We start from the raw sequence: 22,435 nt of genomic DNA, 5'->3' as shown, positions 1-22,435 counted from the left end.
TCTGTGCTTGTTGTCAAAGGAGCTCAGGGCCTCTGTGTCGCTGAGGACGGCTGTGGTGCCTTTCAGGACAGCCCTGGTCTTTGTTGTGAGTGTGACTTCTCGGCTCTAGAGTAGAACCCTCATCCCACTAGAGCAGCACCTTTATCCTGCTGGCATAGACTTTCTGGCTTCCACCGATGACCCTTGGGTCTTCCTGGCACGGATATGTAAAAGAGACTGGTGTAAGTCCTTCTTGTGGGGCCTGGGCCTCCAGTTGGACTTGTGGGAGGCATTGTCCTGAGCTCTGGGTTTTTATCTGGATTCATGTGGGACATTGCTGTGGGGTTTAGGCCCTTGACTAAATAATTTATGTCTTTGGTGTTGTGGATAGATTTCCTACATTTTCCTGTGTTAATTCCCAGTGACCATTATAAAAAATTATAAACTCCATGACCTGAACCTAATTGTTCTCTGTGTACAATCCCTGACTACAACATACCTCATGCAAGAGAAGAACTACACTAACCTCTGCCATTGGAGAAGCATCTTCACTGAAAGCAATTTCTGAGGATTTGTTAATTTTTAAATTTTTTCCTTGATCTTTGTAGTCAAAATTCTCATTCTTAGAGGTACCATGATTGTCCTTTCCACTTTTGCATACATCTGTTAGCTCTTCAAGGTGTCACCCTTTAATTTATGTTATGAAAAGCTGAAACATTAGAGCAATAAATTCATCGTAGGCATAATAAGTGACATTAATATCATAAAACACCTGAAGATTAATACATGAGATAAAGAAGAATAGGATTCAACTTAAATATCTAATTATTTTCAAATGAAAAACATCATAAATGAAAGAAATATGCTGTGGTCACTACTATTTTAAAACTTGCTTTGCATGTGACTTTCCGATGGGAAAATATAAAAGCATTTTAACTATTTTTCCCAGAACACAGTAATGTCAGTAGACAAGAATCTTGATAAGATTATCAGTTCTGCCATCTGGTTAGGCATGTTCATGTCCTCTTATCAAATCCAGAAATGACTTCATTTCTGGCATTCTGAACATCTCGTGGGCAGTGATAGGAAAAGAAGAGGCCATTTATCTTCTGGAGGAAAGAAAGAAAAACACAGTCTTAGAACTGGAGTGCGTACAAGGCTCACTAAAATTTAATGACTGGAAAAGCAAGCAGACTGAATCCAATCTTTTCATTAAATTGCTTAACTTCAATTACTCTAATTGGGTTCCAAGTGCCCTAAATATATTTGAGGAGTGGCTTCCAGTTTCTCAAAATCCTTTTGCTTCTAGTGGCCAAGGTACTTCCAAGCCCTGCCTCTTTCTGGGAGATTTATCCAAGCTGAGCATCTGCACAGCCTGACAGTGGGAAATGTAGCGGGGCTCTGTCTCCATCAACCAGTTTCAGCCTCCTTCATGGGGAAAGACAGTCCTGGAACCCACGGTTCCAGAGATGTGTTTATGGAAAGAATAAGCAAAGCGGCACTTGGGATGGATGATCATTCTTATCAGGGCTGGGAGGGATTTGCACCCATTGTAAAGACTTTGTTCTCCTTATTACAAAGAGAAACATTTTCCTACGTTTCACAGTTATCCCTCTCTCACCAAAATGGCAGTAAAAGCCTGTTTATGGAGTGAAACATGCTTATCTTTTCTTTGAAAAGGGTTATTTTCTAGCTGTTAAAAAATAGCTTATGTAAAATAAGGCCACTGATCTATCCCTATAAATTTGCTTCACATGAGCTTTTTTATGAGTCTGATGTTCATAGTCAAGGAGCAAAACCTATTTGGAAGGAGGCACTGACATTTTGATTATAGGAAGTAGAAAATGACAATAATTTCTCAGAAGCTGGGTAGATTATAAAAGATATAGAAAATGTGACCTAGATGAAACTCTAACCTCTCTAAAATACAGGCAGTTGGCATCACTCTGATCTCATACCCCCCTCACTACTAAATAAAAGTATAAAGACTGAATAAATCAACTGTCCACCATTGAGAACCGCAAGCACACAAAACCGTTTTACCTCCATCAATTTCTTGTTCTGTATGAATACAAATTACCTGACCTCAAGGGGATCAAGAAATCGCGTGTGATAATCCCCCCAAACTCCCTAACATTTTCAAATTCAGCAAAGTGCTTTATGATAACAGCTCTCTCTCTCTCTCTCTCTCTCTCTATATATATATATATATATATATATATATATATATATATGGCCTCCAGCATGAAATAATCATTCTGACTAGGTAGAGACTTTCTCTATTTCTGTGACTCAGAATGTTTAAAATTGTAGGATATGAGGATTCTACATTTTAAACATAGCAACTTAAAGTGTCTCCAAGTCAGCATGGAGGTTTCTTCAAGAAAAATCTACAGCTCTTCAGCATAAACAACAACAACAAAAAGATATAGAGGGGATTTTTCTTTAAAATATGAGATTAAATGACTAAATGGCTATGTGTTAAGGTTGTTTCCAGACAATAATAGCACAATGCCAACCTCTGAAATGTTGTATTCTAAAACACTTCATTAGGGCCTATTCTTCCACGTGTCTTCAGGGTGCATTATTATCAGTAACCCTCACTTTGTCGAGTAGTTCAGACACAAACAGGCTGCAACCAATATGTTGTTACAGCTAAGACAGACTTTAAAGTGGTATATGACTCAGCTCAAATTCTGGTATAGTGATATGATATATTATGTGAGTGAGGGGACGCATAGACACTAATGTAAGTAATATGTTAGGGCTTTGGTGCCCATGAAAGGTAAATGACATACTTCAAGTAAATTATAGAGCACATCAAGAAATGTAGGAAGCCCCAAATAAATATTAGGTATAGCTTTTTTGTTGTTGTTGTTGTTGTTGTTTTGTTTGGTTTTGGTTTTGGTAGCAGGGATCGAACTCATGACCGTGTGCTTGCAAGGCAGGCGCTTATGCTGCCAAGCTAAATCACCAGCTCTAGGTATGGTTTTTAAGATCGCTAACTGGTTGATTTGTGCAAAGCACATTCTTTTTATTTTGTGTATTATATGTACTAAAAACAGAAAATTTACTAAAGTCAGGACTAGCCAGTTAATTCTAAGGTGTAGTCTTGGAAAGAGTGGCATTTCTGAACAAGGTCAGCTGTGTTGTAAATGGGGTAAAAGTTCTTCTGGGATGTTTATGGATCCTTCAAGTATGGCCAAAGAAGTTCCACAGCACAGAGCATATAAACCAAAAGGCTTGCTGTACTTAAAGGTCCTAGAAACAAGAGCTACAGTAAGAGAGCACAGCACACAGGGCTCACGTGGAAGGAGCTCCGGAGAATTCAACTCAGTTAAGCAAACGAGAGGGGAGAGAAGGGAGGAAGGAGAGGGAGGAAAAGAGAGACACAGAGACAGAGAGAGAGACAGAGACAGAGACAAAGCAGAAGGAAGGAGAATAAACATCTGAAGAAGAGCCTTAACAGTCAGAGTGAAATACAAAGGCCAAAGTCACCTGGGCTTTCCTGGAACATAGGAATCTCATTAGTCACAGTCAAGGCAGGGCAAGAGGAGGGGACTTTGGTCCAGATCAGCCTTACCATCCTGAGATAACTGGTCAGGTGGGAGGGCCTTCAAAGCCTATTTAACAGATGCTAAAACCTAAGGAACTATAAAGCTTACTTTGTATCTTATTGCATGCTTAGCTATAGGAACCATTGGAAAAAAAAAGATGATAGAAAGATGAAAGATAATGGACATCAAATATTTTATGTTTCTTCATACAAATAAACTACTTTAGCGGAATACACAGTGACATGGGGACCTGGCCACTGCACTTTCCAGTGGAACAAAAATCACGCAGCATGCTCTTTTTCCTCTCTACCTGCACGCCATCGTAAATGGTGTGATACCGTAACGAATTTTTCTGGTTTCTGCACAGGATTCCTGGCACAAAGCTCAAAAACCTTTGAAATATTCTGATAGAAGACCCTTTGTTATGATAATGAGGTTAGTCATGTAGGGCTCCAGATAGCTTCAGGATGGGAACTGGTTGGCAAGAGAGGGATTATATAATCAAAAGACTGGAATAATTTAGCAACCTGACTTCTAAGGAGGACAGACAGGTAGGAGATGGAGTTCAGTCAGGGAGCTGGTGGTGTAATCAGCCAGGCCTGTGAATGAAACCCTCAGACAAACCCTGAGCCAGGAAACTCAGAGGGCTTCCTACTTGGTGAACACAGCAGTGTGCTAGGACAGTGACCATTCTTTTTCCCATGGGGAGAAAGCTCAGAAAAGCTACGTTTCTTCCCAGATCACACCCTAGATGTACCTTTTGCAACAAAACTGAAATCATAAATATAACTTTCCTGAGTTCTAATAGTCTCTCTAGTAAATTACAGTGCCTGATGTGCCATTAGAATACCAAGTTTGTTACTGTTAGGTGGGAAGTGTGAGTGACCTGTGGCTGCTGTGTAAGGTGAGGGAAATCTTGTGCAGGACTTGGTTTCTAGCCCATAGGGTGTGCACTAACTCTGGATAGTACTATCAGAACTGGACTGCAGTAGACTCAGCATTTGACCACTTGGAGATCAAGCAGGATAAATGGTGATATTTAATAAGAATAAATTAATAAAAAGTTCTTAAGGGAAATGAGTCAAATGAAGAAATCTATGGAAACAGCCAACCAATTGCAAGAACAAAAATAAAATTCTTAAAATTGAGGATTTATGTAGCATTTTTCCTTTTTAAAATAATAAATCTAAGAAATAGGTAGATTATATGGCAAAAATTGTAAGCTTGGAAATTGGCAACATTTTCAAACTATAATAAAAACATATGACTTTTCAAACCATAGAAAGAGAAAAATAAACTACTCTGAAAGTGAAGAGAAGCAATAAGCTATAAGATAAATATACCTCTAAATATATTATAACTGGAGCTTTCCTTAATTGATGAAATAGATGAGGCCATAAACTTGACACAATATAAGCCTCATTTGCACCACATAGGATTAGTAAAATAAGAATGCATTTGTTGCTTTAGGGTAGTTACACACACATATTATTTACTAATGTAGGTAATAACATTTTTATAACAGTGCAAATGCTACTGGTTTTCATTTTTTAGTGTCAATGAATGTATATGCAATATATATAAACAATATTGATGGACCATTAGCATCATGTAGGGTTTATCTCTAGAAGTCATCCAAAGGTCTCATTCTTCAGATGTGTAGGTTGTGGAAGGTAAGTAGCTCACAGAGGTGTCACACACTTTGCGGGTGGATCTGCTGGTGAGTTTACAGCTAACCGTGCTGTTAGAAAGTGAGGCCCCCTTGAAAGAGGCATGTCGTGGTGCTGCATCTGAGGAGGTGGGACTCCCCCTCCTCTTCCCTTGTCCCCCGCTGCCATGAGGTGAGCAGCTCTCCTCTGTTATGTGTTTGCATTGTGCTATTTCTGCACTGGAGCCAGATCACCCTAGACTGACTCATCTAAAACTATGCACTGAATTAAACCTATCTTTGTTTAAGTTGTGTGTGTCAGAAATTTTTTCCAAGCAAAAGGAAAGTGACTGATAAAATTACTAAAATGTCTTATAAGAAAGACTAATTCACAATTGAATTCTCAGTTTAATTTGTCTGAAGTGAAGCTTGGAATTATTTTTCTAGCATCCCCAGGTAATTAACATGCAACTAAGATGCAGAACTCCTGCAATATCATAGAAGATGCGCCTATAGGTATAGGAAAAATATAAAATTTACAAAACTTGATAAGGCAAAAAAAGCAATGGCAGAGTAGATAGATGCACGTATAGGAAGTAAAAGTTAGTGATGAGCAGAATAGTAAGTTTAGGCGTAAAACAATTTAACTTGTGAGAGTGAGTAATGTGATTTTTAATTTAGATACACAGTACAATCACCAGAGGTATTTAAATAACAACAAAAAATAGGTGTGATGGTTTATTAAATATATCAGTTAACCAAGCAGTGGGGTACATAGATATTTGGTCATGAGATGTGGGTGTTTCTCTAAGGGGATTCTGAATCAAAGTGACATCTTTATTGGTAGACTGAGGAAAGCTGATTGCCCTCCTAATGTTGATGATCTGTTGAAGGCTTGAATGAGGGAACTTCACTGTTCTGAGCTTGTCTTTTCCTACCTTTGAACTAAAACTGAAACATTAGTTCCTCCTGGGTTTTACACTTGTAGGGATGGTTAGAGAGGGGTGTAGACACGGAATCAGGGCATGACGTGGGTGGCTGACAGTGGTGTATTTCCCACAAGCTTATTGTACTGGTGAAATTATTACATGCATTCACTATATGTCCTGTTGTAGTCAGGGTTTGTAAGGAAAACAATTTAATGCAGGACACATAACTTACAGTGTTATTTTGTAACAGTCACCCAAGAGTCAAACACAAAAGAAAGAGTACAGATCTGTCCACACAGTAAGACCCAAAGAACCCAGCTAAGGACCTGGACACCATAGCAATGCCTGCATGAATCCAGCTGAAGATCTGGAGCCCATGAAGATGCCTCTCATGAGTCCCACTGGAGGCCTAGAGCCCACGACACTGTCTTATACAAGTCTGTTTCACTGATCTGCACTGGGAAGGTTCCAAGGTCAGCAATGAAAGCTAGAAAGTCTGTGCCAGTGGAATAATGTATCTGTGCCAATAGACTGAGGGTTCTGCACAGGAAGCCACTCCCAAACTAAGGACCAAGGCTATCCCCAAAATTGCCACAGCCACCCTCAATGACCAAGAGGCCATGAGCTCCAAGGATGAGAATAGCTGAGTTCAGACCAGTAAGCCAGCAAACCAAGCTTCTCCTGGAGGTTGAACACTACATCATCTTCCCCTCTGGAGCCAGGAAGTGATGCTCAAAGTAAGGCCGACTGCTCCCTCAATGTGAACCACAATCATCTCAGCGACAAGAAGGTCCCAAGCTTCTCTGACAATGAGAACAACCAAGTTCATGTCAGGAACGTGGCTCCATAAGCTCCTTCAGGAGAACCAGTGGCAACAGAAGAACCAGCAACACTACTTCCTCTCCAGTTCTATTTTTTATGCTAACAACAATCCTCAGGTGGGCATCCACATGCAGCACTATGCAGATTCAGTTCAGCTGGTTGTTACAAGTTGATTGTCAGTTATCAGTCCACCAAATGTCCCTGGTCCCCTGGCCTTTTCCTCAACCCAGAAACAAAGGCTAAGACCCTGAGTGGTTTTGATTGACATCGATCAGTGTTGAGGATTGTTTAAATGACCCCGCAAAACCTTCTGTGGTCATGGCAGGTGGGCCTTTCTAGTGTGGCTTCATATAGTGCTGGTGATTGGTTCTTCTCTAGTCCTGGGTTTGCACCCACCCAGGGGTGGGTAGTCAGCATACAATATAAGAATGGAAAGGAGGTGTGCTTTCTTCCTTTTGCCCTTTTTTTTTTTCCACTTTTGGAATCTGCCAGAGCCACCATGAGTGGTTGCCCCTCAGCCACGCCACTCTGTGTTAGAACCAGCTGATTATGGACTGAAACTTTCAAAAACTGTAAGCTAAATAAACATTTCTTCCTTCATTTTAGGTGTCATGTATTTTGTCTCAGCAGTGAGAGAACAATAACCAAGACAATCAGTGAAACAGTTATTTTTAGAACCCAGCCCCTGTAAGTGTAAGTACACAGGTTCCCTGACCCTCAGAAAACTCAGTTGATTCCCCCTAACTTGTAGCATTTTCTGCTTTCTGGTATGTTTTCTCTGCATACATGACATCATGAATAAACCTTTGCTTAGCATCACTTTCATTTCTGATGCCTTCATTCTCTGCAGGACCTGACTTCTCCATTTTTCACTGGAGGTGTCAACCTCATCCCAATTCTCTTTTCTTTGCCTGGGTGAGGGCACAGATGCAGAGAAACTGAAGGTCATGGTTGTGTGAGACCCCTAGCTCTCTACACTCCCAGTGGACACTACACAGTTACTGACATTTGGGCTGAAGCTACACAGTTAATTCTCCTGGGTCCCCAGTGACAGATCTGTAACTTCTGTGAGTCCATAAACTTGTGAGTTAATTCCTTATTGTTGATCAGTATCCATCTGTCTATTGTCTGTTCTCTGTCTCTGGATAACACCGACCACAATAGGATAATTAAGAAATCTGTGAGACTCTAGTGGAGAGCTAGGCGGTAGACTGTCTAGAAACTATTAATCACGAAATATAAACAAGCACTTCAGAACTATTTTTGTATTCAACCAGAAAGCTAAATAATGATAACATGAGAAGAGCTGAGATGGAAATAAACTTTTGGCTTTCATTCCATACCTCAGTAGAATGTAACTATTTTTAAATCGGGCACATGTGTTATGCCTAAAATTATTTTACATAAAACAGCACTTTCTAAACCCACTATCTAACTTTCAAATTAAAGGTCATTCGGAAATTCTGTAATACAAAAAGTAGAAAAAGCTATAAAGCCGTGCACAGTATTATAGCAACCTTTTCATTTGAAAGCAAGGCTAGAGTTGAGTTGAATCATCACACCCTGCTTTTACTTAATTTTTCACACTGTTCTGATGCGTGCCTATTCAGTTTAATTGAGCCAAGAAATATGTAACATAATTTTTTGTACCTTTTTTTCCAATTTACTTTAGACAAAAACTATTTAAATACTAGATAGGTAACATGTCATTAAAGTTGTCATATTTTCATGAAAGTAATTTTAAAGTAACCAGTATTACCTGAATTTGTTTATTCATCAATACACAGTTTGTATAACTGTAGCTAAAAAAAGCAATACTTTGTTCTGTACTAGGATATAAACATTGCTCATGCTTCTTTTTTAGTTACTATGGACCCTGTCTGTCCATCCTGAAAGGAAGCATAACGCTTTATGGTGTCCCTTTTAAAAAGTGCCACTGAGTACCACAGGCTTAGAGATTCTCTAAGGGGAGGGGGCGAAGTCCTTGGCAAAGCTGACAGTTTCTAAGGATACCATGAGTAGTTCTCAGGTTAGAATTAACAAATTGCCACCTGATTTTTTAGGTATTAGTTTTCCTTCTCATTATTTTCATTATTAATAATAGCAATGTACAGTTGCATAATAAATTATTCATAAGGAGCTTTCAAATATCTTACAAATAGCTAATAAAACTAATATTTTATTACTATTTTAAAATGATAAAACTAGTTCTATGAAGAAGAGTTTTGTAAAATTCCAGTTTTTAAATTGAATTCCATGCTAATTTTTCTGTCTATTTCCCTTGTTGACACTTGTTTCCCAGCTTGTTGATTTGACAATAAAAATGTATTTTGCAATGCTGGTATACAGAACAGTCAGCAATTTAACGAAAGGAAGACAAGACGATATTATCTGTCCTCATTCAGAATTTAAGTGCAAAATAGAGCTACTTCCTCTCAGGTGTTCCACTTCAGAGTGACTTAGAAAAACAAAGTGATAATATGACATCATATTTCTGCAGAAATAGCAAACGTCTTAGATTAAATGTAAGGTGAATTGCCTTGCATCAATTATAAATAAATTTCAGTTGGGCACATGTTGGTTGTTCAGTGATGACAACTCATAAAACATTTGGCTAAACATGTGTGCTGTGGAGGACTAGTCATGAATTATCCTGCTGCTTCACAGATCGCCACACACCACACACTGAAGTCGAAGCATCCAGTAGCTAACTTCAAGGTGGAGCTGAAAAACAAGCGTTAAAAATGATTTCAGTTGGAATAGATGTGCTATACAAAGCTTTTACTCTCAAAAGATGAATTCTAGACATTAGCTTTTAAATATCAAACACAAGAGTCTGATAACCAACAGAGGTTTATATACCCAGTGCAAGTATTTGTTACTTCATCTATACCATGAAAAGGCTAAAGAAAATCCCTTTCCCTATTGGGGCTGGAGGGAGGGTGTGAAGTAGGCAGTGGGGGAAGAAGGAAAGAAAGAAAGAAAGCAGGAGGACTGTGATCTGTGATGGGTGTGAAGGACCTCTCCCTACTTCATCTTTCATTTGAAATCCTAGGAGGTCACTGGAGTGGAGAATAGGACTCAAATTCCAGAACCAGAGGCGGTTCCCCCCCAGCTGCTCCTTAACTTGGAAGTGCATCATGAAAGTGTGGCCTAGGAGAGAGCTAATGAGTAGCCTCCATGAGTAGGCGCTATGAAAAGAAAGCTGGCCTCCAGTTAAACCTGCACCAGCAGAGGACACGCGGTGGGGAACAGGTCAGCCTACCTGCCCCTGCGGAGAGAGAAGAGGAAAACTGAATTCAAATTCTTATAGCAAAGAATGAAGCTGCAATGTTGCAAGATTTTTTTAAAAGTTTGTATTTTCTCCAACTATCAGGAAGTATAATTTAAAATGCAATTCAACAGCAAATCAAATCCAGTTACATACAATAAAGAAAATTACATCTGTATATATTTGAGTCTGGAAATCATGACTAGAGAAAAATGTTGAGATAGAAAGTTGTCTATGAAGAATAATTATTATTAAAATATTTTAATATAGTATAACATACCCAATCCTAAATTTAAATTTGTAGTAATCAAAACCTCTCTATCTACAAATCTGGAAAGGAAACCTGAAGAATTTGGAGCTGTGACTCTTCCTTCTACTTTCTTTCAGTAGAAATATGTGTTACATCTTTAGGGACTAATCCAGAAAGAATAGTGTATCAGTCATAAAACTTTTTGCTCGTTTTAGCTTATCGTGTAGCCAGTGCGGTCTGTGACCTTTTTACAAACTAGAATTTAACTTTCAGACACCCAAATGTACTCTATTCCACTTCTCTTCTGTGCCCCAGTAATCTCACTTACCAGGACCTTTCCCCTCTGGTACCATTTTCCAGCTGTTTAATAATCCCCTTAACTTCCTTGACCCCACATTACAGAGTTTCATCATGAGTATTTCAATTTTGAAACTATGCTTCAGCAATATCTGGTAGCAGGAATGTAATTTTTTCATAAAACTGTAATATATCAGATATCTGCTTTAAGGTGTACCAAACATTAAAACTCACTCTTTTCTTTTAGTTAATAACAATGTCTGAAATGGCCTTGCCATTAAGAACTGAAATAATATAAGTGCACTTTTTGGTATGAAATTTCTAACATGGGTTTGTTAGATGAAATAAATCATATATCTGTATAAATGTATTCACATGCACTTACACATATTACACATATGATAAAAAATATAAAACAGGAAAAAAGAGAGGGTGCTACCTGCATTCGTCATCAAGAAATGCTGATACTATTTATGTGAAGAATTTGTAGGATGAAGAAAGTGCACGGCTTTGCAGTTTTAATTTATTTTTCAGACAGAAGGATAATTGTGCTCTCTCGGCAAGTAAATCTCAGTCTTAGTTGAGTTACAGGCACATACTGACAGCAAAACCTGAACAGCTGAATCCAGGCCATCTAAATGATAACAAAGACATCTGAACAAGAAACTATTAAGTTCAAAGATTTGAGAAAACTAACATGGCAGTGTGCTGGCTCAAACATGCAATCAAATCCATGAGCTTCCACAAAACACAATTTCTTGGTTGTTTCTTGACTATTTTTCATACTGATAGATGTTTTGCCCTTAGGGTGCACCACTTTGCACATAAAGAATGATTCTGCTTTGTTTCCATTAGTTTGAAAGACAAGATAGTGACACCGTGCCGAACAGAGTCCAGCACGCCTGCTGCTTGCAGAACAAACTCCCTTTTAAAAGGCATATTCTGATGATAAAGAAACAGAGATGATATTTTTTGGTGCCTGCATTTGTGATCCCTGCAGTAGAGGGGAAAGATTTTCATTGTGTCCCCTGAATACCAATGAAGTATTGGAAGGCAATGACATTCTAATCACTGCTTCAAATGTCAGCGCAAGGATGCTGTGGGTAACGGCCCTAGTACATAAGTTAACGGCTTTACTGTAACACCACAAGAGAGCAATTAATGGGGAGCTGTTACTAACCTTCATGCATTCCATTGCTCAAGTGTCTGGAGAAAAGGTCTAATTATAGTTCTAACCTTTCCCAATGGGCCATGAATAACTCTGCAAATATAGGATGTTGTATAAAAAAATGATGAAGATATAGAACTGACATATCATTGAATTCTCCTGTATGATGCAACCACAGTAAAACAACAAATCATGCTGGTAACTTGATTTTCACCAATTTCTCATTAAAGTAAAATATATTAAGCTTGATGAAAGAACGCACGATTGAGAAAAATGGTGCAGTCAAACATACAGAACTTCATATGGAAGATAAAACAGATACAGTGTCAGAATATTACATTCTATTTTAACTAAAACATGGTCATTTATAAAGCAAGTATTGTATTCAAAGGAAGAACCAGGACCAGTATGGAATGTGAGATTTAAAAGCCTATTAAGTAATATGATTAAAGGGACCACGGCTAGCAAAGAAGTTTCATTGCACAAAAGTTCAATAAGTAAAAACAGCAGAAAATACTTGGTTAAACACAGAAGAAAGTAAAAATGTAGCATCACTGTCTATTAGGCACATATTTCGAGATGATGGCACATTTGTTGTTTTTTCTAGATATTTCTTCCCATGTAGAAAGTGACATTCGTATTAGGAGACATTATTCATTTAAAAAATTCATTGAGTTCTTTGCATAAGCTGTAACTATATTAAGATAGACAACAAACATAACCTCTTCAGGAGTAATAATATATATATACGTATGTTAGCAATTGCTGGGACACAATACCTAATTTAAGGAAGACAGTTTAATTTGGTGCCAGGTTTTGAGGGATTCACCCTATTGTCGGTGGTTCCATGGAAAACACAGCATGGCAAAGGGTATGCCAGAAGGAAACAGATAGAAAACAGAAGACAAGGGAGGAGCTCGGGAGGGAGATTTACACTGCAGAGGCAAGGCCCCAGCGACACAGCCAGCCCCGGCTCCCCACTGCACATGTAGGTGTGAACTTCTTCATGAATAAATCCAGTGACGAGGGTCATCCTCCTCTATCCAACTGCTTTTCAAAACCTCCACTCTGAAAACATAACATTGTTGAGAGACATTCTAAGCACACACAGATTAAGATTAATACTTAATAGAATCTCAGTGCATGTTCAGTAAATCAAGTGACCCTGAGAGTTCAGAGGAGGCCAGGCATCACTGAAGAGGCCTCCTTATGCAGATGGGTAGACAGGTTTCTAGGAAACAGTTACAAAGGGCCTGTTCTCTGCTCATTCCTAGCATTTTTTAATGTAAAAGGGAAGAATTATTAATTCTTATTTCACTGAAAGACAATACTGTAGACCTTACAGTATCCTAAGAAGCCCGTTATCATCCCCCTGTCCTGTCCTCTCCCCCCCTCCGTCCCCTTCCCATCATCTCCTCGCTGCCACTTTTCTTTCTGTTCACTCTGCTCACCCATAATGGATAGCCCACAGATCCTGCCTCAAGACATTTGCACAGGATGTTACTCTGCCTGGACCGATCTTCATCAGACATGGCCATGGCTACGGCCCGCCCCTTCTAGGTACAGTACTCCATGCTCTTATTAAAGGTGCAACCAATTTGCTTCACACCTCTAACTTCACTCTCTAACTTCACTTGCCATAGCAGTATCTCCTGGCCTTGTGTGTATGCTTTAGTTTAATTATCTTAGAAATAATTTTCTCTCCTTTCCTGCTACAGTATAAGCTTCCCATGGATGTGTCTCAAATCTCTAGAATAATTTCTGGCATAAGATGGGTTTCCAGTAAATATTTATTGAATTGAATTTTTGAAAGAACAATTTTCAATAAAAAAAATTTTGAAGTTGATGATTAATATTTAGAAAAAGTGTCAATTTTTTTTCTCGTGTTCAATCTGGAATGAGGATGACTTACTTTTATTTATTTATTTTATTTTTTAGAACAATAAACACCTTTATTAGATGCACTAAGCCAGGAGGGAAGGTTTATTTGCCTTTCTGGACCTTGGTTTTCCACAGAGAGAACTCCGGCCCTTTGTCCTCCAGACAAAGCCGTCTGCTTGGTTGCACCGGCCTGGCCTTGACGCAATGCAGGTAAGAAGCTTGCCCTGCTGGAACGGCTCCTCCAGAAGACTGCTGAGTTTGGCATTCTTTTTCCTTTCATCATACTTCTTTTGGATTTTCTTTGATCATTTTTTCTTTAAAATCGTTTCCTCTTCAGGAGTCAGGCAGGAACAGTGCAGGGTGTGCGGTCAACAAGCACAGTGCAGTTCTTCAGGGGCTTGGTGTGGACCAGCTCATTATTAAATGTAGTGTAAGCCGCGTCAGTGGTCCTTGTTCTTCAAATACAAGACTCAGAGCCCCGGGAGAAGTTTCCCATATCCAGCCTCAGGGCTTGGTACTTCTTACTGTCTCCTTGAACTTGGACTGAGTGTATTTGGCGGAGGCCATCTGGGAAGCACAGGAACTTGGCTATCAAGTACCACGGGTCACATGCAGAGGGGAACCTGGGCGAGATGCAGGCAGTGGATCCTCCTAACTATAACAACTTCTTGAAATGGCTAGTGGCGCACAAATAGCTAGTGGCCACAACCACGCCTAGAGATACTTTCACCTAGAGATACTTTAAATTAGACCTTGAACACGTTTCATGTGAACCTGTATTTTTAACTGAAAAGCTTCGAGATAATTAAAGATATAATTACAACATTATGGAATAAGACTTACAAAAAATGAGTAAACATTTGCCAGTGTTTTCTTTGTTTAGCTTTAAATTCCTAAAGATACCATGCCTGATGATTTGGAAATAAGAGTGTTTTGAGAACAATTTGAAAAATGTGACAGCATAAACTGTTGCTGAATTCATTACCTTTTAAACTTAATGGACTTTTCAAAGTAAAAAGAGTAGTATTATATTGGCTTTCATCAATATAGCTTTAGATTTCATTCAATTTCATCATTTCTGGGGTAACTTTAATTTACAAACAGCTTAGCCAGATATAAACTTTACTTTTAACTACTTTTCATATATATATATATATATATATTTTTTTTGTTTGTTTGTTTGTTTGTTTGTTTGATAGAAGTCTGCTGTATTTTGCCCTAAAAGAAACCCACATAAGGAGTAATATAATTATCACACTCATGCATCTATTAAAACGTGGCATTATGGTCAAACATTAAGGAAACAAAATTTTTAATGTAAAATGCAGAGATTGAGCTGTTCTCTCAATATAAAAGGATAGTAGGGAGGGTGTGTTCTGTGTTTAAAACATTTCCTGAACACAGCAGTGGTCTTCTTTGTCTTCTCTGTTCAGTCTTGGATTGAAGGTCACATTGTCTGAAACTAGGATAGCTACTCTGCTTTCTTTCAGGTTCCTGGGTTTTTTTGGAATATAATTCTCCATATTTCTCTTTCATTCCATGAGTGCTTTGTGAATAAAGTGTCTATTCTAGACATATATCACTGAGTTTTACTTTTGGATTCAGTGTGCTAATCTCTGTCATTTGACTGTGCAATTAAGGCCATTCACATTTAGAGTTATTACAAAAAGATATTTACTAAGATATTTACTGTCATTATTGTTTCATTGCTTAGTTTCATATTTTTCCCCCTGTGCCTACTCTCCTAGTTAGATGGATTCTTTCCTCTCAATGTAATTTATAACGAAGTCAAATTTGACTGGGTGCTCTTCCTTCTATGAAGCAATATTCACTGGTGGCCCTTGTGGAAATTTGAGTTCCTGTCTTCTGTGATTGAGTCCAACAGACTGGATCAAAGTACTGGTGCTTAAACTGCTTTCTCTCCTACAATTTGGTTTCTCTTTTGCGAGTGAGTAAAGGAGGTTGGGTTTCTATACAAATCTCTGAGCATATTTTCTGTTCCTTCTTTAGGCAATTATCCAACTTATGAATGTGCCTCACCAGAGGTGTTCTGCCTTATCTCATGGAGAGATTCCTCTGTTAGGAGGAGTACTATGTCAAATGCCTCATCATCTGCTGATTTCCATAGGAGCCTTCTCCAGCTCTGCCCTTTCCTCTGTGGTAACCCCTAATTCTTCTTATGCATTTCCTTTCTATGCCACTCTAGTTAGCATGCTATGTAAGCACTTCTGGCATCACTGTTCTTCTCCATCTTTCCTGCCTGCATCAAATTCACTGTCCATACCACCCAAAGAATCTATATCCAACCTGAAAATTCAATGGTATTTAGACCTCATAGAGATGAGCAGATTTTAGCTGAGAGTGCTCCTGTGTAGACCCTGACTCTGCAACATTTGTAGGATAACCAATGGACAAGATACCCCATGGGTGCAGAGCTCATTGGTATCTGTGGGAGTGATGGGAGAAGGCTTACTCTAGCATTAAGTGTCTTTTCTCCCCAAGATTTTACCCATCTCTTGTAACGACTACTCATCCTTGCAACTTACTGACCCAAGATCTAATTCCATGTCCCTAACTGGGATCATATCTTGTTCCTTTAGTTCCCAATGGCCCTCCAGTCCTAACTCGGTCACTGATCCCTAATTCTCTGGCAGTTAGTTTCTTTAGTGTGTGAGGAGTCTTTAGTGTCTTTAGTGTCCTATTTTTATCTCACTCACTGGGCTCCTTCTCCCAATGAGAAGGGAATTAAGACAGCTGGACAATGGGTGGTAAGTGCCACATTGAAGTACAATCAGCTTGGAGACCTGAACCACAAAAGTTCAGATTTTTACAGTTCTGGAGGCTAAAATTAAGAGATCAAAGTGTCAGCAGCTATGGGTCCTTCTGCCAGCCTTCATGGAAGGACTGGTTTCAGGCCTGTGTCCCTGGTTTTAGATGGCCATTCTTCCATATGTCTTCACATCATCTTCCCTCTGTGTTATTATGTTCAAATACACTCTTCTCGTTAGGGCACTGAGCACACTTGACTTAATGACCATTCTTATGACTTCATTTAATTTAATAATCTCTGTAAAGACCTTACATCCACCATGGTTTCATCATGAGTTTCTGGAGGTTAGGACCTCAATACATTCTGTTGTGGATGATAAAATATAGCTTATAACAAGCAATCTGGTGAGATTGTGTAAAGATATGTTTCCTCTAAACTTCTTAGATCTTTGAGTCATTGCCCTTCATAAATTGAGAAGTTATTCTGCCCTGACTTTTGTGACTTTGGTTGCTTTTATATATTAGATAATCATATTCTTTTCAACGGCTTTTGAATGCTTTCTTCATAGTCATTTTTTATTTCTGTTTCAGTTTGTATAATTTTTATTGATGTATTTTAAAGTTTACCAATTTTTTCCTTTTCTGTGTTCAGTCTGTTGATAAGCCCATTGAAGGAATTCTTCATCTCTGACAGCACATTTTTCATTTCTAGCATTGGTACTTGACACTTAATTATACTTTGCATCTGTCTGCCAAAATTTCCTATCTTTTCATGCATATGTTTCTCCACCAAACATGTTAAAATATTAATCACAATTATTTTAAAGCCTCTGTCTGAGCATTCCAATATGTGAGCCATCTCGGGCTCTGGTTCTGTTCACTGCTTTATTTCTTGACAATGACTCATTTCTTTTTCTTTCTTTTCTACATGCCTCACAAGTTCTGACTGAATGCTGTACAAAAGGACACCACTGACTGAGGGAAACCAAATTTATATTCAGAATGTGTTTTTCTTCCATCGGATTGTTAAGTGTGTACGTGTGTGTTAGGGGTGGGAAGAGGATTGGAATCAAAGTAGTAGGTAGTGATGACAGGTTTGGGTTTTATTTTGCTCTGGTTACATTTAGTGCACCTTTGATGTTAATTTTTTTCCCCTGTGGACAGTAGCTGCCTTGGCGTTAGACTGAGCTAGAGTTGAGTTTGTTTTCTGTCTTTACAGTATTCTTTTGCTTTCTAAATTTACTAGGCTCGCCGCCCTCTGCATGCTCTCACTCTCCTCTATTTAGCATCTCAGAGGAAATCGTTTTTAATTGAAGAGGATCCTCAGCACAAATTACTTCCTTGCTCTTCTGCCAGCTGCAGGAGGACGATGCTCTCTACCTGTGCCAGGCTCCAGGCTTGAGTGGAGCTCCTCCATCTTCATGGGCAGACAGCTTTACCTTATTTCTTTAAAAGTAATAATGTTTTCAAGGAAGTTTCCTGAAGAGTTTCTTGCCTTTTCCTCAGTAGATTCCTGCTTCATATGAGAGAAAATTCTAGAACAGTGGAATCTCACACCTGTCCTTCAGTTACAGGTCGCCACTTGGTAAAGCTGCTTCTTATTCAGCCTCCCCATTCCACCTGCTCTCGATTTTGTCTAATGAGCATCCAATATTGGCCATGGAAGAGAGTGAGGGAGATACACACACACTAATATCTGGGGCCACCAGAGACAAGGATGAAGGCTGCTTTGGTGGCAGAACTGAGGGTTGAAGTGGAATCTCAGAAATTTATTGAATATCAAATAAAATTTGAAATCCCGACCATAATCTATGTAGCATAGTCTATGCCTTTTGTGTTTCACGTGTCAGCTGCCTCTCTGACCACTATCATGTCGTATTTTCCTTCTGTGTTTGCATTATCTTCAGTCCTTTCTTATCTTAGACTCTGTGTGCTTTTGCTTTTGCTCTGAAATACTAGGTCCAACTGCCTAACCAATTCCCTCTCACAGAGGGGTGTAAGATGCTGTAAGAACAGGAAGATGCTTGACATAAATTACAATACGTCATCTCAACTTTCACATCTCTGCTTATGCCAAGAGTCACTTTCTCACTATCTTTTCTCTGTAGCTGCATTATTCTCCACATCAGCATACTGTTTCTTCATGATACTTACCAAAATATATTTGTGTTTCATTTTCCCTGTTTGCTTTTTAACTTATGTATACTTTCTTTTCCAATAAACCATAATCTCCCTGAGGACAGAGAACAGATATATCTTATTGATTATTGATGAAAGTCTACTAGTACCACACCTAAAACAATGCTCAGAAACCCATACATTCAGAAAATCTTTTATGCAAAAGTATGTTACATGATGACCATGCATTATTATAGAATATGTAATAATTTGTATTGAGTACTTACAAGTAAATAATTGAGCTATCATATATTATGTACACATATTTAATAATTACCTTAAATATTTAGCTTAGCGTTATATGCATGGAGAAGAGACGTGTAGATCGAGATTTTATGATAAAATGTACTTTATAAAGTTAAGCCCACAGAATTTCAGTACAGCAGCACTGAAGTGACCTTCAATGGGTGTCTCCCATTTCTTAAAAATAGAAAATATTTATGTAAAGAAATCAGCAGGTGAATGTAATTTTCTGAGAAAAATATCTTAGATATAAATAAAGTCAGTTTGCAGTCTCCTAGTTCACAACAATCTGTTCTTTGGGAATTGTTCAAATTCATTTTGCAGAATCACGGGGCTCAGTTATTTTGAGTAAGTTTATGTACTTTTTAGTGGTTATTCAAACAGAATTGCCTTAGTTTTTTAGAGTCTAGTGCTCACTAAATGTTACATAGAGCTAGAAAGAAATGCATAGTAAAATTGCAGGTACTCACCAAATTATTAACATTTTATTTTGCTATGAGCAAGACAGTAGCATCAAGTATATTTATACAAGGTAGAACGATGTCTTAGAATACATAAGGCATTCATATGCCTGAAGTATGCTCTGGGATGTATTGAAAACTTGGGTTTTTTGAGTCAACATATCACAAAATAGAAAACTAAAGTAGTGTTACTGATACATCTAAACAAGATTCGTCATTAACAAATGATGAGGTGCCCTAAATGCGTTATGTTTACAATGTATTCTTTGTCTTTTTAAAAATCTGTCAGTAGATTGAAGTTTTAAAAATCCATATGCAGAACATCTTGAAACTTCACTTTTTGGGGAACACAATGCATACTCTTGGGAAAATCATTCCCAGTGGACTTCTGTCTTTATGGAAAACTAAGCATGAAACTAGGTCTGAAGGTTCTTATCTGGAAGAGGTGACGTGACCTCTGTGACCATTTGCATAATACAGACACAGCCTATCAAAGGCCGAGTATTGTTTTAACCAAACAATTCATCAAAAAATTTAGCTCATGTGCTTTTTAAACATTCATATATATATATATATATATATATATATATATATATATTTGTAATAGCATATATTCAAGTTCTTTGCGCATTTTTTAAAATTCAGTTGGGATTTTTGACTGTGGCATTGTGACACTGTTATGTTTTCTTACTGTTATTAATAGTTTATTGTGAAAAGTGCCTCTCATCTGCTTTTGTGCAAACTTTCTAATCATTTTAGTAGTTGTATCCCAGTTACACAGTCTTAAAAGGTTTTATTTTTTGATGAATAATTTGAATGGGAATGATTTTCACAGTACCATTATTTCTCAAAAAATCTAAAATAGAATTATGATAGCAATTTCATTACTATTTAGGCTTGTTTTAATGATCACTTCTCCTCAGTCACCATCAAATTTTCAACTTTTAGCATTTGTTAGCAATTTTTAGGAATTTTCAGTGATCCAAGCACTAAGTATTCGTTATTTAACTTGAAAGCTGAATGGTTCTACAATCCTGAGTTACAACAGTTGCCATTGTTGGAACTTAAATATAACAATGTTGATGTCACTCCATGGCTGTGCATTCTATAGCACCAAGCCCTTTCAGAGACACAGTAATAGAACTTTCTCTTTCTATATTATTGCTTTTCTATTTCAGGCAATTGCACACAAATCAAGACAGACAAGCGAAGGCTTCTGTGATCTCAGTGGTAACCTATGTTTAGAACTATGATGATGTCCGTTGTGCTGACGATTCGCAAGTGAGTCATCCACAAATACAGCAGCTCTGCAGAGTGTCACACAGTAAGCCCATCAGTTATAGCTTGTCAGGATCTGTAGAAAGCAAGTTACAAATGGGGAAGATAAAAACTCAGAGATGACAAAAAGGAGTTGGGAGAGGGAGGGTACCAGCCAGGCAGGGAGGAAAGGACAGCATAAAAGTAACATTTAGAAAGCATCTAAGTCTGGGGAGTGTGATAGGCAATTTTGTATATGTCAAGATAGAAATATATAATGCAGAATATGTACAGAAATATATCAAAATAGAGACAAACCATAATGATAAAAGCCAACCTTCCTTCATAAGCATGTAAACGTCCCGCTTTACAGGTTGTCATCAGAGAAGAGGAAGGGGACATTTAAAGTTGTTCTAGAGGAAGAATTTTTAATTACATCATCACTGCTCAAAAGCAGTCAGTGTCTTCCATTTCAGCCTGTGTTCATTGTTTTGATGATGACAATAATTGTCCCAAATATAAATGCCTTTAGGAAAGCACCTCAAGCCGGCCTGAAGCCGGGAGTCCTGTGTAGCACAAGTGAAAAGAAGCAGGAATGTTTCTGTAGCATCCTGATGGCTGCAATGCAGCCCTACCTTTAAACATCTTTAAAATCTATAAAATCACCAATGATTCTCAGTCAGTTCTTTTCCATCTTTCATTTATTCTAAGCTTCATTTGTCTCTTTCTTATGTCCCTTCCCGAACTATTTTCTGTTTTATTTTTTACAGATGTAACTGCTTCACCTGTTTAAAACTCTATCCACTTTTCCCTACATAAAGGAAGGAGCAGGCAGCTTTACCACCAAGTGAGGTGGAAATTCTATGTCAAACAGGCAGGTGGGCACGGCCCCTGGAGCCAGAAGATGAATGATGCCTCTCCGTGCAGGCCCCTGGCTTCTCGGCAGCTCATGGAGCAAGCGTTCCTTTTCTTCAGGGGCGTTGCTGGGAGCACACTTCGGAACATTCTTAAGTGTTCAAGTCAAACTCAGTCTTCCAGCAAGTCTCTCTCAACAGTGGAGAGAAACATTTAGGCTATGACAAGCAGAAAACTGACTTTGAAGTATTTCTCACTTATGTTCCCTCTGTGCCCTTATTTGTCTATTTTGAAGTGGAAATAAAAGGGAATGGACAACAGTGTGACTATTACATGACTGCTTAGAAAAAAACCACATTTCACCGAAGACACTGCAGCTAGGCACAGCGGAAAATGTGAGCCTCTGAGTTCTCATTCACAGGTCCATTTTTCATCCTCCCCAGGTGTCTTCTGTGACCTGACACAGGCTTGATTCTGTCTCAGTTTCCCTTTTGGATGGGGAGTAGGGATGCACTGAATTCCTAAAAATGCTTGCTATGTACTCAGCAGATATGCCAGAATAATTAGCTTAAAAACACTGTCTTTCTACATCACAACAACAAGATATTTAATATCTTAGATTTTCATGACACAGAGTTTTTAAACTTAAAAATTAGTAATTTAGAATATAGGTATGACAGACACAAATGGCAACTGACTATTAAGAAGAAATGACTTTTAGCTCACATCTGCAAAACACGAAAATCATTTGTCTTGGTCAAATGTGGTTGTCACTTTTTATTTGCCACACAGGTCTGAAATAAAGTTCTTTGCATGAAATTATAAAATTTCAACACCATGTTCTTTAATACGTTTTCATCAAAATCTCCT

At 38.3% G+C, this 22,435-nt stretch overlaps 1 non-coding gene across 1 annotated transcript; it reads right to left on the bottom strand.

Moving 5' to 3' along the window:
* Positions 1–14,447: 14,447 nt before the first annotated feature.
* On the bottom strand, positions 14,448–14,540 carry LOC111756056 (small nucleolar RNA SNORD46). Its single transcript, XR_002790558.1, has one exon. It is a non-coding gene; the product is annotated as a small nucleolar RNA SNORD46 (small nucleolar RNA).
* Between the last annotated feature and the right edge of the window lie 7,895 nt (positions 14,541–22,435).

This window comes from Cavia porcellus, unplaced genomic scaffold (genome assembly GCF_034190915.1).
Source record: "Cavia porcellus strain 051 isolate PalLab524CR breed Dunkin Hartley unplaced genomic scaffold, mCavPor4.1 scaffold_22, whole genome shotgun sequence".
In the NCBI taxonomy this organism is placed as follows: Eukaryota; Metazoa; Chordata; class Mammalia; order Rodentia; family Caviidae; genus Cavia; species Cavia porcellus.
Note: the sequence above shows the minus strand (reverse complement) of the source record. Positions and strands in the feature narration are given on the sequence as shown.